Source organism: Portunus trituberculatus, chromosome 37, assembly GCF_017591435.1.
Source record: "Portunus trituberculatus isolate SZX2019 chromosome 37, ASM1759143v1, whole genome shotgun sequence".
NCBI lineage: Eukaryota > Metazoa > Arthropoda > Malacostraca > Decapoda > Portunidae > Portunus > Portunus trituberculatus.
In genome coordinates this window covers 29,576,228-29,581,227 of record NC_059291.1, presented here as the reverse complement: position 1 = coordinate 29,581,227, position 5,000 = coordinate 29,576,228, and positions in this window count along the sequence as shown.

Genomic DNA, 5,000 nt, shown 5'->3' with positions numbered 1-5,000 from the left:
AGAGAGAGAGAGAGAGAGAGAGAGGTGGGAGGGACGGAGGAAGGTAAAGACTGTTGAAAGGAGAGGGGGGTAGAGGGAAGGGAGGAAGAGGAGGCAGTTTGGAGGAGGAAGGGAACAATCTGTTAAGAGAGGGAGAAGAAGGTTGGGGGAAGGGATAGGAGAGGAGAGGAGAGGAGGAGTAGAGATGGGACGGGGAGGAAAGAATGGATTGAAGAAGTGGTGGCAAAGTGGAAAATTTGGAGAGAAATGGGAGACCTAGAGGATGGGGAGAGATGGGAAATGGGAACAATACTGATCTGAGAAATAGGGAAGGAAGAGAATAAAGCATCTGTATTTAGAAATTAGAAAGGGAAAATGAAAAGAAAGACAAATATTTAGAGGGAATGATGAGAGAGAGAGAGAGAGAGAGAGAGAGAGAGAGAGAGAGAGAGAGAGAGAGAGAGAGAGAAACAAAAAGGGGAAATGGATGAAATGGAGGATAAACAGAAAATGGGGAAAGTTTTTGAGAGGAAGTGATGGGGAAAATAAGAGAAGAGGGGTCTGGAAAGAAAGATAGGGAGGGGATGAAGGAAAGGGGAGATGAAGGAAGGGAAGGGGAAATGATTTGGGAAAAGTGGGGAAGCATCTAGATAATAAGGTCTGGAAGGAGGGAGGGAAGGAAAGAGAAGGAAGGGGCTGGAGTGAGAGGTAGGGAGGGGGAGGTTAAAAGATGGGGAGGGGAAGGAAGGACGGTGAGGGGAAGAGGGAGAAGGGGGAGGGGCGGATTAATGTGTCATCTGGCGAGGTTCCAATACTCTACGTGGTTCATCGTCCCCCTCCTCTTGCCCCTCCCCCCTCCAAACACACATTTCTTTCCCCTCCCCCACTCCCCTCCTCTTTACTTTCTTCATCCCTTCTTTTCCTTCCTTCGTTCCTTTTTTTTTTTTTTACCTTCCCTTTCCCTTATTCCCTTGACATTTCTCCTCCATCACTCCCTTCACTCGCTCCTCCCCCTTCCCATATATTGGTCCCACCCACCTCCCTCTCCCCTTCCCTCCTCCAGTCCCTCTCTACCCCTCCCACCTCTCATGTCCTCTTTGGCAATGAATGGTGAATAAATGCTAATACATAATGACGATACTAATAAAAAAATGTGTGTGTGCGTGTGTTTGTGTGTGTATAGTATGTATGTGTTATTGAATGCGGCAGGATATAACGAGGCAATGTATACGTGTGTGTGTGTGTGTGCGTGTGTGTTATGTATAGGCATGTATTGCAATATTCATGAGGTTTTCCTGACGTGTTTGTTTACATTTTCGTTTTTTATGATAATCGTTATATTTTTTTGCTATTTTTATTTGCATTTCCTTTTGTGCTTAAAGAAGAAAGGAGGGAAGAAAAGCGAGGGGAAAGGCAGGTGCATGTAAGGAAGGTTGCTCTCTCTCTCTCTCTCTCTCTCTCTCTCTCTCTCTCTCTCTCTCTCTCTCTCTCTCTCTCTCTCTCTCTCTCTCTCTCTCTCTCTCTTCTTTACCTTAAGTGTAAGAATAATGGTATTGTGTGTGTGTGTGTGTGTGTGTGTGTGTGTGTGTGTGTGTGTGTGTGTGTGTGTGTGTGTGTGTGTGTGTGTGTGTGTGTGTGTGTGTGTGTGTGTGTGTGTGTGTGTGTGTGTGTGTGTAAAATATTTTAGTACGTTAGACTGTCGCGCACTCTTTCCCTAAAGTGCACACACACACACACACACACACACACACTACCATCAAAATGTACACACATGTGCAATTTCCTTTCCATCAGACTGACCATATTACCCTCACCCCCCTTACCACTCGCTAAGGCCTCACTAACCCCCTCCCCCATCCCTCCCTTCCTAATTCCCTCCCTCCTCCTTTTCCTCTCTTCCACACCCCTCCCGTTGCTGGACACACACACACACACACACACACACACACACACACACACACACACACACACACACACATCATTGACCCCCCCTGTACACCCCCATATAATAACCTGCACTACCTTTTTCCTCTCCTCCTCCTCCTCCTCCTCCTCCTCCTCCTCCTCCTCCTCCTCCTCCTCCTCCTCCTATCACAATGGCCTCCGACAGAAAAAAAAAAGGAAGGGAAAAAAGGAAGAAATAAAAAGAAACAACCTCGAGTTCTCAGTGCACCCTTCAGTATCTCTCCTCTTCCTCCTCCTCCTCTTCTTCCTCCTCCTCCTCTTTCTTCTCCTCCTCCTCCTCCTCCTCCTCCTCTTCCTCTTTGCTACTCTCTACTTCCCCAACACACCTCCGTTTGCTACCTGTGGGCGGGGGTGTAGTTGGGGTTGAAGGGTATGCCAGCGAGGTGAGGGGAGAGGGGAGAGGGAGAAGGGGGGGCAGGGGCTAAAAGCAGAGGATTTTGGGGGGGTTTGCCGCTTAAAGGTGAGGTTGGCGGGGCGTCGCTCCCTTAAAGTCGCCCCGCCAACCGCATGTTAAAGGGACAGAGATACCTCACCCCCGGAAGACTGAATAAGGGAGAGAGAGAGAGAGAGAGAGAGAGAGAGAGAGAGGGAGAGTGGGGAGAGGTGAATGGGGGCGAACTCACGCGATCTCACTCCACATGCCGCACTTACTTCTCTTCCCATTTCTCTCACCCCGCACCCCCTATGTCAACCAGCCCCCTCCCCCCCAAATACAGGTGATGGGGTGAAGGGAGAGGGGTGGAAAATACAAGAGAAGGGCGTCGAGAGGAAGGGATTGAGAAGCTGGTAATGGTGGCGCCTGGATGACTCTCCCTCTCTCCCTCTCCCTCTCCCCCTCTCTCTCTCTCTCTCTCTCTCTCTCTCTCTCTCTCTCTCCCCAACACCATCCTACCACCCCCAACTAGGATAGAGGGAAAACCGCCCCCCTCCCCCTCCCCTCTCCCCCCTCCCTCCCCCGTGTGTGGACTCCAGTTAAAGGGGAGGTGCTGGAGCCTGGCTGGTGGGGGCATTCCGCTTACTGAGGCCTGTCTCGTGAAAGGAAGGTGGAGGAGGAGGAGGAGGAGGAGGAGGAGGAGGAGGTGGTGGTGGTGGTGGTGGTGGTGGTGGTGGTGGAGAGAAGGTTGTCTTAAAGGGCGTCCTCGTGTTTATATTGGAGATCTTATATTTGATTTTTCCTTCGTTTCTTTTTCTTCCTCTTCTTCTTCTTCTTCTTCTTCTTCTTTCATCTCTCTCTTATTTTTTTTTTCTTCTGGCTTTGGTTTGTTGCTCTCCTTTTTTTTTTTTTTTTTTTTTTTGTGCGTCTTGTTTCTCGCTGTGATGTGTCTCGTGTCTCGACTCTCCTCTGCTTCATCGAAAGACTCCTCCTCCTCCTCCTCCTCCTCCTCCTCCTCCTCCTCCTCCTCCTCCTCCTCCCTCTCCTCTTTCTCCTCATGTTATCCTTTGTTTGTGTTTTTCTCTTTCTTCTCTCCTTATGCTAGGTAGAATAATCCTTACAAACAGCAGCGTGAGAACCAGCAAGTCCTCTCTCTCTCTCTCTCTCTCTCTCTCTCTCTCTCTCTCTCTCTCTCTCTCTCTCTCTCTCTCTCTCTCGCCTCCTTCAACAGAACCAATAAATAAAAAGTCCGATAACGTTAATGATGTTATTTTAAAACTTAACCATTTAATCATTCATGCAAACACTCGAAAATCGCAACTTTATGGTGTTAATGGAGTCTTGGCAGCGATAGACATCACATAGCGGAAATCTCACTAAACGCCCTTAGTTCCTTCAGTACTGAGACGCATTTTTTTCTTGAGATTTGTGTACGATTAGACCATTTTATTGACATTTGGAAGAGTCTATGGAGCTCAGAAGGTTAATGGCCAGTCTTCACTATTGAAATCCCCCACATCAATTTCTGAAGCTGTATAAAATCACCAAATAGTATAGCAGAATGAATATGGAAACACGTCATGGTACTGAAGGGGTTAATGTCCGAGTATTCACGAGATTCTCTCCACACACGTAGAAATGAGGGAGTCTTCTTATTGTTTGCAAAATTGGTATGAAGATGGTGAAGATAAGTCAAATATAAAGATAGATGCGTTTAATGGTGAAATTGCGGAAAGGAGAAAGTATTTCATCGGCTTGATATGCAAATAAGAACAGAAAAGAATAAGGAAACTTGCACGAATCCGTCAGTCATACACTTGTCTATCCTCACATGAACACTCCTACCTATTTCCACCTCTTGTGCTAATTCATAAGTGAATCATCTTTTTTTCTTTTTTCAATGTTCCCTAATCACTTAGTACTAACAGCTTAATTAGTGTGTCTATCCATTTCATATATCACACTATTTGATAACCGATGCCTTCCTTTTTTTTTTTTTTTTATTTACACCATGTGGGCTTTTCACGGGAATTTATGGGCTAAAGGGGATACTTTTTAGGGTACCTCCTATCTCAAAGCCCACCCGCTAGGAAACCGTTGTCCCAAGTGAGAAAGCCCAACCTACACTCGGACCGTGGACAGGATTCGAACCCGTGCGCTTGGAGACCCCTCGGACCCCAAAGAACGCATGGTTCCACTGTACCACGGCGGCCCCGTGAATGTAATTATCAGGCTTGAATCTATTATCTAATCTATCTAACAAAATAGGAAAAAACTGTATGATGTTATGTTGCAAGATTTTACTGTATTTAGTATTAACAGTAAGAGTGCAGTTATTTACGATGTATTTAATAATCTCTTGATAACTAAAACTGGTCATCTATAAAGAAAAATAGTGAAGGAAAATTAATAACCTGCAGCGTGTTTCCGTGATTGTGGATGCCCTGGGACCGCATCAAACCTTCACAACAGGCTAATATTAGAATTGTTATCACATGCAACAGAAAGGCAGTATGTGTGTGGCGTGTGTGGATGAAGGACAGGCTCTCTGACCGACAGCAACGCGTTGTTTTGAATAGAGAAGCATCTCAGTGGCGTAATGTATCTATAAGTGGTGTAATATAGTGGCGTGCCTCAAGGGACATCACACTCTTTTTAGTATTTGTCTGTTTAAGCTAGCTAA